Source organism: Gouania willdenowi, unplaced genomic scaffold (assembly GCF_900634775.1).
Source record: "Gouania willdenowi unplaced genomic scaffold, fGouWil2.1 scaffold_23_arrow_ctg1, whole genome shotgun sequence".
NCBI lineage: Eukaryota > Metazoa > Chordata > Actinopteri > Blenniiformes > Gobiesocidae > Gouania > Gouania willdenowi.
In genome coordinates, this window is record NW_021144996.1 from 3,727 (window position 1) to 16,317 (window position 12,591).

The window sequence follows — 12,591 nt, forward strand, 5'->3', positions numbered from 1 at the left end:
TGACTGTGAATGTGTAACTACGAGACACGGACAAAAAGCTGGAATAAAATAACTAAATTACAGTACAGACTGAGTTATTCTTAGTTAACCAGACATAACAGTTCAAACACTGAGCAGGTGAAGATGATTAAAGCTGATCATGTTTTCACGGAGCGCCGCTGCACTACACGAAGCACGTGCAGAGCTTCACAGGCACAGCAAAGTTAAACGAGCACTAGAGGTTCTGTAGTTAGTAGTCAGTGATGATTTACGTTGTTTTAGAGGTTGTTTGTGGTGGTTTAAGATGAGTTTAATGCAGCCAGGACAGGAGGAGAGAGCGTGGTGCACCTAAGTTCATAGCGGAGCCTTCAGCATGTTCCTCACTGAACCATGACAGAGTGGGCGGGACGCATTTAAGTGAAGCTACCGCTGGTATGGAGAGTGGATAGTGCCACTGCTAACCTACCACAGGAGACAGTCGTGTTAAATCAACGTCTGAATTGGATGACGTTACTACGCTGTCGCCATGGCTGACGTGTTTGTAAGGAACCTATTTACACTAAGTTAGGAAGTGTTTTATTTATTTATCGTTTTGTCGTGTGTTGTCATGTTTTTATTTACATTTCCATTTAGTGATGAGCCTTAGGATTTATTATTTTTTAATGAAAAGATGTACGTTGGTTAAAAAGATATAAAAACAGTGGAGCTACGCTGTGTAAAAACAATAATAATCCTGATATAAAATGTCTCACTGGTACAGACTAAGTCTGCAACTAACCACTATTTTAATAGTCGACTAGTTATTGATTATTGAAACGATTAATCGACTAATCAGATGACAAATCATACATTTATTTGTTCTATAACGCCACAATCTTTTAAATTTAGCTTGGGATAAATTACGACAAATAAAAACAATAAATAAAACAATTCCCAACTTAGTGTAAACAGGTTCCTCACAAACACACACCAAAAAAACTGAATATGTCATATGCTTCAGTAATAACATTTACACATTAAAAAGTTTGTGCATATGATTCATTCCATTCATTTTATTGTATATTATTTTTTTGTTATTATTAATGAAATTATTTTCTAAAAAATACATAAAAAGCACATGAAAAGCAAAAATAACTACATTAGTGTTTTTACTGTTTAATATAAACCACTGCTGCTGAATCTAGTTTAGTTTATATCTAATGAATTACATAAAGTTATGGTTGATAATTATTTCTGATTACTATTATTAAACCAGATCAAGCTGATGATTTAATCATTCAGGATATTTAGGTTTAATAATCACGGGACGAGAACAGACTGAACAAGCTGGTGAGGAGGGCCAGCTCCGTCCTGGGCTGCCCCCTGGACTCTGTGGAGGAGGTGAGGGACAGGAGGGTATTAGCCAAGCTCACCTCCATCATGGACAACACCTCCCACCCACTGCACGGGACTGTGGAGGAGCTGAGCAGCTCTTTCAGTGGCAAGGCAAGGCAAGGCAAATTTATTTATATAGCGCATTTCATACTCAAGGCAACTCAATGTGCTTTACATGATAAAACATTCAATTGTTTAAAATCAATAAGAACATTTAAATCAATAAGAACATTTAAAATCATCAGTAAAATCATCATTACATCAACAACATGACAAAAAGTCTCTCTCTCAATCATATGCAGTAGAGAAAAAAAGTGCCTTTAACTTTGATTTAAAAATGTTCACATTAGATGCTGACTTCAGCTCCGCTGGCAGTTTGTTCCACTTCTTTGCAGCATAACAACTAAAAGCAGCATCACCATGTTTACTGTGAACTCTGGGCTCCACTATCTGATCTGTGTCCATAGATCTGAGAGACCTGCTGGGTTCATACCTGACTAACATGTCACTGATGTATTCTGGACCAAACCCATTCACAGATTTATACACCAGCAGCAGAACTTTAAAGTCTATTCTGAGGCTGACTGGGAGCCAGTGTAAAGACTTTAAAACTGGAGTAATGTGCTCTGACCTCTTTGTTCTGGTTAAGACCCGAGCTGCAGCGTTCTGAACCAGCTGTAGATGTTTGATGCTCTTTTGGGGGATCCTGTCAGAAGACCATTACAATAGTCCAGTCTGCTGGAGATAAAAGCATGGACCAGTTTCTCCTGATCTTTCTGAGCCATTAAACCTTTCACTCTGGCGATGTTCTTTAGGTGGTAGAAGGCTGTTTTTGTGATAGATTTGATCTGACTGCTGAATGTAAGATCTGAGTCAATCAGAACACCAAGGTTTTTGACTTGGTCTTTAGCTTTTAAAGATCGAGACTCAAGATAATTGCTGACAGCAGTCCTCTTTTCCTTGTTACCAAAGACAATCACCTCCGTCTTGTCATGGTTTAGTTGAAGGAAGTTTTCACTCATCCAGCAGTTTACTTTTTCTAAACAGTCACACAACACCTCAATGGGACCATGGTCATCTGGGTTCAGTGATAGATATAGTTGTGTGTCATCTGCATAGCTCTGATAATCAACCTTACAGTTCTGTAAAATTTGTCCTAAAGGAAGCATGTAAAGGTTAAACAGAAGAGGTCCAAGAACAGATCCCTGAGGAACCCCACAGGACATTGGTAATCTGTCAGATTCAAAGTTTCCAATGCTTACAAAATAGCTTCGCTCCTCCAAGTATGACTTAAACCATTGCATTACTTTTCCATTTAGTCCAACCCATGTTTGCAATCTGTGCAACAAAATTGTATGATCTACAGTGTCAAATGCAGCACTTAGATCCAACAGAATGAGAACAGATACTTTTCCTGAATCAGTGTTCAACCTTATGTCATTGATCACTTTGATAAGAGCAGTTTCTGTGCTGTGATGAGAACGAAAACCTGACTGAAATTTATCAAATATTTTGTTGAATGTTAAGAATTGACTCAGTTGGTTGAAGACCACCTTCTCAATGATCTTGGCCATGAATGGAAGGTTGCTGATTGGTCTATAGTTAGCCAGTATAGAGGCATCCAGTGTTCTCTTTTATAACAGCGGTTTCACAGCAGCTACTTTCAGGGATTTTGGTACGGTGCCTGATTGGAATGATCAGTTAATTATCTGATACTAATCAGTGATAAATGACTTTACAACAGTTTTAAAGAAGTTTGAGGGTATTGTGTCAAGGCAACACGTTGATGGATTCAGCTGCTGAACAGTCTCCTCTATTGTTTTTGGGTTCACTGTAATAAACTCTGACATTGTAGTTGACTCATCCCTCAGTGGTTGAAGCTGTTCAAGCTTTTTGTGATTTTGCTGGTTTGTTCTGATGTTTGACCTTATTGATTGTATTTTTTCATTGAAATATACAGCAAATTCATTGCATTTTCCAGCTGACAGTAATTCAGGGGCTATCTGATCTGGGGGGGTTGTGAGCTTTTCAATTACAGAAAACAACGTGCGAGAGTTGTTGACATTTTTGGCAATAATTTCAGAAAAGTATAGCTGCCTTGCTTTGAACAAGCCATCATTGAATTTTCGCAGACTTATTTTGTACAGTTCTAGATGAATTTGGAGTTTTGTTGATCTCCATTTACGCTCAGCTCTTCTACAGTCAGATTTCAAATTCTGCATTATCTCAGTCCTCCTCCAAGGTGTTTTCTGTGTGTTTGGTTTTCTCTTAGTTTTGATTGGAGCCACCACATCTATGACATTACAGACGTTTCTATTATACTCATCCAGAAGATCATCAACTGTCTCAGCACTCAATGTTGGTGTCATTGCTATGGCTTCCATAAACTGTGCACTTGTGTTCTCATTTATGTACCTTTTCTTTAAACACACATAACTAGGGGGAACAGATGTTACAGTCTCTAGGTCAAAAAAGACACAGAAATGATCAGATAGAGCTAAGTCTCTTACATCAACAGCAGAGATATCAACACCTTTAGAGATAACCAGATCCAAAGTGTGACCTTGAGTGTGTGTCGGACCAGTCACATGTTGTGTAAGACCAAAAGTATCCATTAAAGCATACAGTTCTTTGGCAGTATTGTCCATGTTATTGTCTACATGAATATTTAAGTCACCTGTTATTATTAAAAAGTTGTATTCAGTGCATACAACTGACAGCAGTTCAGCAAACTCATCCATGAATTCTCCAGAATATTTTGGGGGTCTATAAACGACTAAAAACAGAACTCTTGAATCACCCTTCAGTAAGAATGACATATATTCAAAGGAGATAAAATCACCAAATGTTATTTCTTTGCACTGAAATATTGATTTAAAAATGGCAGCAACTCCACCACCTTTCCTGCAAGTACGACACTTATTTAAATAAATAAAGTCTTGTGGTGCACTTTCATTGAGAATAGTATTACTGATACCATCATTCAACCATGTTTCATTGAGAAATAAAAAGTCCAAGTGATGTGTCAAAATAAAATCATTAATTATTAGTGACTTGTTAACAAGAGATCTAACATTAAGAAGAGCTAATTTTAAAGACTTTACTGGAGACACTGGTGGACTTTTTGGATGACATGTTATAGGAGTCAAATTTTTATCTCTATAAAGCTTTTTGCTTTTCTTTAATTTCACAATTTTACCTGTGTTACCTGTCACTACAGGAATTAAAGAAGCTGCATTAACTCCATAGGGCCCTGACTTTTTCTGGTTGTTCCTAAAAATAGAGCTATTGCAGTCTGGACCCAGCACACATCAGGCCTGTGTCGCTCTAAGTTGAACACAGCTGGCCTGAGGAGAAGAGTGATCCTGAGCCTGGTTTCGTCGAGGAGGGATGGGTGGTGCAGATTTACCATGGTGGGGTAAAGGGTGGGGTGTTAGTCTTGTGCCAGCCAGAACCAGCTCGTTCATCTGGGCAGTTAAATCCAAGAAGGCAGGGGTAGGAGAGAAGCTGGATGAGGTGGAAGTAGGTGAATTTTGGGGTGAAGCAGGTGGGTCCTGAGATGCGGGGGTTGGGTTGACCTCTTCATTTTGGCGATTTTTATTTCTTGCTGAAAGCTCATTGACTCCATGTTCTTTCCTTGTTGTTTTGTTCTCCGATGGTACATGTTGTCCTCTGTCTTTATCAGAACTGATAGCAGTGTGACTGGTGAAGTAAAACAAGTTGGATGTGAAGAGTTTTACTCCAGCCTTGTTTAGACACAGTCCATCTGCTCTAAAAAGATGACCACGTTCCCAAAAAATAGGAAAATTTTCTATAAAATTTAGTGAAAGGGCAGCACAAGCCGAAGACAGAAATTTATTCAAAGAGTAAATCCTTGAGAATTTCAGATCTCCTTTGCGGACTGGAGATATCGGGCCACTGATGAACACTTTAGGCAGTAAACAGCTCACAGTTTTTAGCAGATGGGTGAAATCCTGCTTTAACACCTCAGACTCCTCCTTGGCTAAATCATTTAACCCAAAATGAATCACAACATTTTTCAAATGTGGGTAATCTGCAACGATATGCAAGATTTTGTCAGCCAGGTCTGATACTGTGTCATTAGGTAAGCAGATCACTTTCACGTTGCTGCTAAACATCTTCTGAGCATCTTTAACAGAAACGTCTCCCACTATCAGTGTGTGAGGTTGTTGCTTTGGCCTACCATGTAGCTTTTGTTTTCCTGAAGCACTTTCAGTCTTTGCAGTTCCAGAAGGTTGTGTGTTGACCTCATTAGAGCCAGATCCTTGGTCATTCAGCAGTGGGGTGAATCGATTACCCAGTTCTACATGAAACTGGGTTTGTGACTTGGTGATACTCCTGCCTTTAGCAGATGTCCACTTTTGTGCCTGGGCAGACAAGGGAGTTGATGTTGAGGCTGCAGTCTGAGAAGGGAGTGCAGGCCAGTCCGTCTCATTATTGATATCAGGGCGCTTTGCTCGGCCCGTTAGCCTTTGAAGTGGATATGACTTTTTCTTAGGCTTAGCTCCCAGAGTATTCCAGGGAGGACTCGCACCTGTTGGCTTATCAACGGGAACAGGATCCTCCCTAGGCCTGATAGCTTTGTTAGCACAGGCTGGTAGCGAGTTAGCTTTATCCAGTCCGCTGTTTTGAAACAGCGGCACAGTCGTATCATTATCATATCCACAGTGTCCATTAACCTCAATGTTTACTTGTATTCCTCGCACTGTGGTCTCCAGTTCAGTAATCTTTTGGAGGAGACTGCTGTATTCTGTTGTGGAAAGAGCCATTCTTCTGCTAGTTAGCTTGCTACTTGTAGCTAGCTAGCTTGCTACTTAGCTTTCCAGTTGAGCCAGCAAATAAAAAAGCAGTAGATGATTACCTCAGAGCCAGAGTCAGATGGTAAATGATAGAGTTTGATGTTGAGGTATCGTATCATTTCTCAGAAGAAAAAGTTCATGTTTAGTAAATAAATTCCTCTGTGAGCTCCGCTCTGCTCTTTTGCTGCTGTCAGCTCAGCTGCCGGAAGTACAGACTGAGACACCCTCAGTGCAAGAAGGAGCGCTACCACAAGGCCTTCATCTCCACTGCTGTTACACTGTACAACAAGACCCTAAAGTAACATGTGCAATAATAACCCCCCTTTGCAAAACTACGTGCAATAATCTCTGTACCAGCGTCACTTCCTGACAACCTGCACTAGAACTGTAAACTTTTATTTAATTTGTATTTATTCTTATAACTCCATCCCCTTAAGATGTTTGCTTTTACTTAATGTACATAAGATACCTCTTTTTACTATTTAACTGTCTGCACATTTCTTGTCTATTCTGCACACCCTGAGAGATCTTTCTGAATGCCAAATGTAACAAGTGAATTTCTCCATTGTGAGATCAATAAAGGATTATCTTATCTTATCTCTTATCTTAATAGTTACATTACTGTCTAATAGGACCTGCTTTATCTGTGAACACGTGAAATATAATTAAATGAATTACATTTCAAAAGCTGGCAACGACGTAGTAACATCATCCAGTTCAGATGTTGATTTCAGGTAGGTTAGCAGTGGCACTATTCACTCACCATAAGTTAGGGTTAGCAGTGGCACTATCCACTCACCATAGGTTAGGGTTAGCAGTGGCACTATCCACTCACCATAGGTTAGGGTTAGCAGTGGCACTATCCACTCACCATAGGTTAGGGTTAGCAGCGGCACTATCCACACACCATAGGTTAGGGTTAGCAGCGGCACTATCCACTCACCATAGGTTAGGGTTAGCAGTGGCACTATCCACTCACCATAGGTTAGGGTTAGCTGTGGCACTATCCACTCACCATAGGTTAGGGTTAGCAGCGGCACTATCCACACACCATAGGTTAGGGTTAGCAGCGGCACTATCCACTCACCATAGGTTAGGGTTAGCAGCGGCACTATCCACACACCATAGGTTAGGGTTAGCAGCGGCACTATCCACACACCATAGGTTAGGGTTAGCAGCGGCACTATCCACACACCATAGGTTAGGGTTAGCAGCGGCACTATCCACTCACCATAGGTTAGGGTTAACAGCGGCACTATCCACTCACCATAGGTTAGGGTTAGCAGTGGGACTATCCACTCACCATAGGTTAGGGTTAGCAGTGGCACTATTTACTCACCATAGGGTTAGGGTTAGCAGTGGCACTATCCACTCACCATAGGTTTGGGTTAGCAGTGGCACTATCCACTCACCATAGGTTAGGGTTAGCAGTGGCACTATCCACTCACCATAGGTTAGGGTTAGCAGTGGCACTATCCACTCACCATAGGTTAGGGTTAGCAGTGGCACTATCTACTCACCATAGGTTAGGGTTAGCAGTGGCACTATTCACTCTCCATAGGTTAGGGTTCGCAGTGGCACTATCCACTCACCATAGGTTAGGGTTCGCAGTGGCACTATCCACTCACCATAGGTTAGGGTTAGCAGTGGCACTATCCACACACCATAGGTTAGGGTTAGCAGTGGCACTATCCACTCACCATAGGTTAGGGTTAGCAGCGGCACTATCCATTCACCATAGGTTAGGGTTAACAGTGGCACTATCCACTCACCATAGGTTAGGGTTAGCAGTGGCACTATTCACTCTCCATAGGTTAGGGTTAGCAGTGGCACTATCCACTCACCATAGGTTAGGGTTAGCAGTGGCACTATTTACTCACCATAGGTTAGGGTTAGCAGTGGCACTATCCACTCACCATAGGTTAGGGTTAGCAGTGGCACTATCCACTCACCATAGATTAGGGTTAGCAGTGGCACTATCCACTCACCATAGGTTAGGGTTAGCAGTGGCACTATTCACTCACCATAAGTTAGGGTTAGCAGTGGCACTATCCACTCACCTAGGTTAGGTTAGCAGGTGGCACTATCCACTCACCATAGGTTAGGGTTAGCAGCTGGCACTATCCACTCACCATAGGTTAGGGTTAGCAGTCGGCACTATCCACTCACCATAGGTTAGGGTTAGCAGCGGCACTATCACACTCACCATAGGTTAGGGTTAGCAGTGGCACTATCCATCCCATAGGTTAGGTTAGCAGTGGCACTATCCACTCACCATAGGTTAGGGTTAGCAGTGGCACTATTCACTCACCATAAGTTAGGGTTAGCAGTGGCACTATTCACTCACCATAGGTCAGGGTTAGCAGTGGCACTATCCACTCACCATAGGTTAGGGTTAGCAGTGGCACTATTCACTCACCATAGGTTAGGGTTAGCAGTGGCACTATCCACTCACCATAGGTTAGGGTTAGCAGTGGCACTATCCACTCACCATAGGTTAGGGTTAGCAGTGGCACTATCCACTCACCATAGGTTAGGGTTAGCAGTGGCACTATCCCCTCACCATAGGTTAGGGTTAGCAGCGGCACTATCCACACACCATAGGTTAGGGTTAGCAGCGGCACTATCCACTCACCATAGGTTAGGGTTAGCAGTGGCACTATCCACTCACCATAGGTTAGGGTTAGCAGTGGCACTATCCACTCACCATAGGTTAGGGTTAGCAGCGGCACTATCCACACACCATAGGTTAGGGTTAGCAGCGGCACTATCCACTCACCATAGGTTAGGGTTAGCAGCGGCACTATCCACACACCATAGGTTAGGGTTAGCAGCGGCACTATCCACACACCATAGGTTAGGGTTAGCAGCGGCACTATCCACACACCATAGGTTAGGGTTAACAGCGGCACTATCCACTCACCATAGGTTAGGGTTAGCAGTGGGACTATCCACTCACCATAGGTTAGGGTTAGCAGTGGGACTATCCACTCACCATAGGTTAGGGTTAGCAGTGGCACTATTTACTCACCATAGGGTTAGGGTTAGCAGTGGCACTATCCACTCACCATAGGTTAGGGTTAGCAGTGGCACTATCCACTCACCATAGGTTAGGGCAGGGGTCACCAACCTTTCTGAAACTGTGAGCTACTTCATAGGTACTGCATGGTCCCAAGGGCTACCAATTAGAAAAGCACTTCTTAAATACTATATTTTCACAGTTTCACTTTCAATAGAGAGTAAAATAACAAGGAAGGCTAGCAGTAACTTAAGAGGTAGGAAATGTTGACACTTTATTTCTCCGAATGTTTGCAACTGTTTCATTTTCATAAAAATGTATAGAAAATCCACCTACAACTATACACCAGATCCGCAACACTTAAAAACATTTGTTACAATGTTTCAGTGAAAATCAACTTTTAAAGATCACTTTATCTGCAGTTTTTAACTTTACTAAGTAGTAACTACATCTCATATCATTTATATTTGTGAGTTTGAATCCTGGAAAGTAAATCAAATTTTAGATGGAGCTCATTGGTGACTAGCTCCTGAGGGCCCCTCACATGGTCCATGCGGGCTACCTGGTGCCCACGGGCACCATGTTGGTGACCCCTGGGTTAGGGTTAGCAGTGGCACTATCCACTCACCATACCGCTCGCTATTGGTGTTGGGAGGAGAATAGCCAACGTGAAACCAACTTCACTGCGGTGGACACAGTTATAAGGACTGATTATAATTTATCTCATCAATATCTCACCATCTAAAGAAGACACGAGCACAATCTCCACCTCTGTGTAAACTACACAGCTGGTTTTATCATTAGAGTCTATCAAACCACGCTAACGGAATTTTCAGTCACCAGTTAAACACAGTCACCACTCAAACTATAACACCGGCTAGCTAGCGGGCTAAAAGCTAACCACGTGGCATCGCTGTTTCTAACCCATATTTAACAGTGAATAATAAGATGATCTGCTCCAGCTGTGTATGATAAACTACAGGAACTTTAGCAATGACTGTATCTTCATCATCACTAAGTCCATAAACATGATGAACACAGACAGGATGCTAACGTTAGCATCATGTCTGTGTTCATGAAACCTCCACATCAGCCTAAATGCACTTTAAAACCATCAGAGGCTTTCAGTAAAACCATTAAAATAGTGTTTTTACTCTAAAACCATCAGTTAAACCATTAAAGTAGTGTTTTTACCTTCAGTCCTGACGAAAGGTGAACTTTAATCAGCTTCGGTGCTCAAGAAGTGATGGCTCCGTGTTCACAGATAGTAAAAGATGTAGGAGGAAGAAACACGATCGGTTCCACGCATGCGCGGAGACAACGTCACTTCCTACACTTGTAAAAAAAAAAAAAACTAATAATATTAGATATTTTAAATGGAAACGATCGTAAGACATTTAAAAAATATTGTTAGAATATATGTAAATGTTTAACTGTTTTGCGGTGTGTTTAATTGTTAATTACAAAAAAAAATAGGAAAACCCTGATTTAGACGTTCACACTCGTAACATGCTTGTCAAGATGGATTCATCCATATACCAGCAGCAAATAACACGTTAATAAAATACTTATAGATACTAAAATAATATGATTATACTAATAAAATTATTTTTTGTTTAAAAATTTAACACACTCCTTCAACTGGCAATGTTTGTTATTTCAATGATCAGATTTACTATTAATTTTTTTTTTAAAGGAACAACACACATTCATAAACATTTCAGTAATAATGTGATTGATAATTAATTACAATTATGGTGCAATTATAATGGTAATTTAAAAAATCTGTTGCTATTGTAATTCTAATCAAATTGTAATTGGGTTCAGATAATTGACATTGTAATTGTAATTGGCATGAAAATTCTATAAAAATTGTCAACAACAATTGAATGCAAAACTGGGGAACCATGTTATAGTTCTATGTACAGTTCTACACTATCTGTAATAAACAATTTTTAAAATATATTTTATATCACAAAAACTGCTGGTCTCTGTAATCGTAAATGAATTGTAATTGAAAACGTAATTGTAACTGAAAAATGTAAATGACCCCAACCCTGGATCAGGGGTTCTCAACTGGTCTCACCCTGGGACCCACATTTTACCACCGTCAATAAATCGTGACCCACTTTTTTTTTTTTTAGAATTCAACCAAACAAATTTATTTTTTCAAAAATAGCTGCTGAAAACACACATATATAATTTTTTTTAAATATAAATCTATATTATGTACAACATACATTTCACAGAATGTCTGTCAAAAAATGTTTCTTTAAAATAAGAGACAAGTCAAAATGAGAGACATTAGGTATTTATTTATTTATTTATTTTTGACTAGCTGTCTGCGACCCAACCAGTTCAGGTTCAAGACCCACTTTGAGCTCCAGACCCACCAGTTGAGAATCGCTGACGTAGATTATACAGTGTTTACCAGTTATATAAATAGAGATTTTTCAAGCCTTTTTCTTTATCTACAAACCTTTTCTAAATAAAATAGTAACATGCTGGCTTTGTGATAAATAGTAAATAACACAGTTTAAATAAATGCAGTGATGTTTGGTTGAACCTGAGGAATTATTTACATTTTATTTTTTATTGACAAATATTTTAACTTATTTTGAAAAACAACAGGTGTTGCCGCTGGGTGGCGCTGCTTTATATACTTGGGTTGGACGGACACGCCTCCGTTTCTTCTTCTCCACTTTTCTCCAAGTTTGGAGCAAACATTCCGTCTTACAGGTGGTCGTGATGACGTAGCTCAGCCTTCATCATCATCATCATCATCATCATCACTGTCCGTCTCACTCAGCTTCATTTCCCTCCATAATATTTCTTCTTCTTCTTCTAGTTTAACGGTAGTCATCATCCAGCTCTGTCCGTCCTCCATTTCACTGCTTTGTTCCTGACTCTAGCTGGTTGCCAGATACAAACGATGATTCCCCGCATGAAATATGTTGAATATCCACAGAAATGCCCCAAAAACCATCCGATCATCATCCAAATAAAACATAAATATCATCTTTAACCAACGTTAAAGTGTTTGATCACTAAGTTAGTTATTTTATAATCTCACAGTCAGCGGGAAAATACTCAATCTGGCAACCACTCAACTTTTGTGCTGACGTCACAACCAACTTTTTATAAACTTTATGACAAACCAGACAGAATAAATGTGTTTAATGGTGATTTAAGAGTGAATAAAGTAGTTACAGCCTGAATGATTTGGTCTGTGGATGATTTAATGGATTTCAGAGGAAATTTGTTGAGTATAAATTAATTTAATTTAATTTATTAAATTATGATGGTTTGTTCTCTGAAACTATAGAAAAAGATTTAATGAATAAATATTTAATGAGCAGTGAAAGTAAAGTCACTGTAGATGACATTAAATCAACAGTT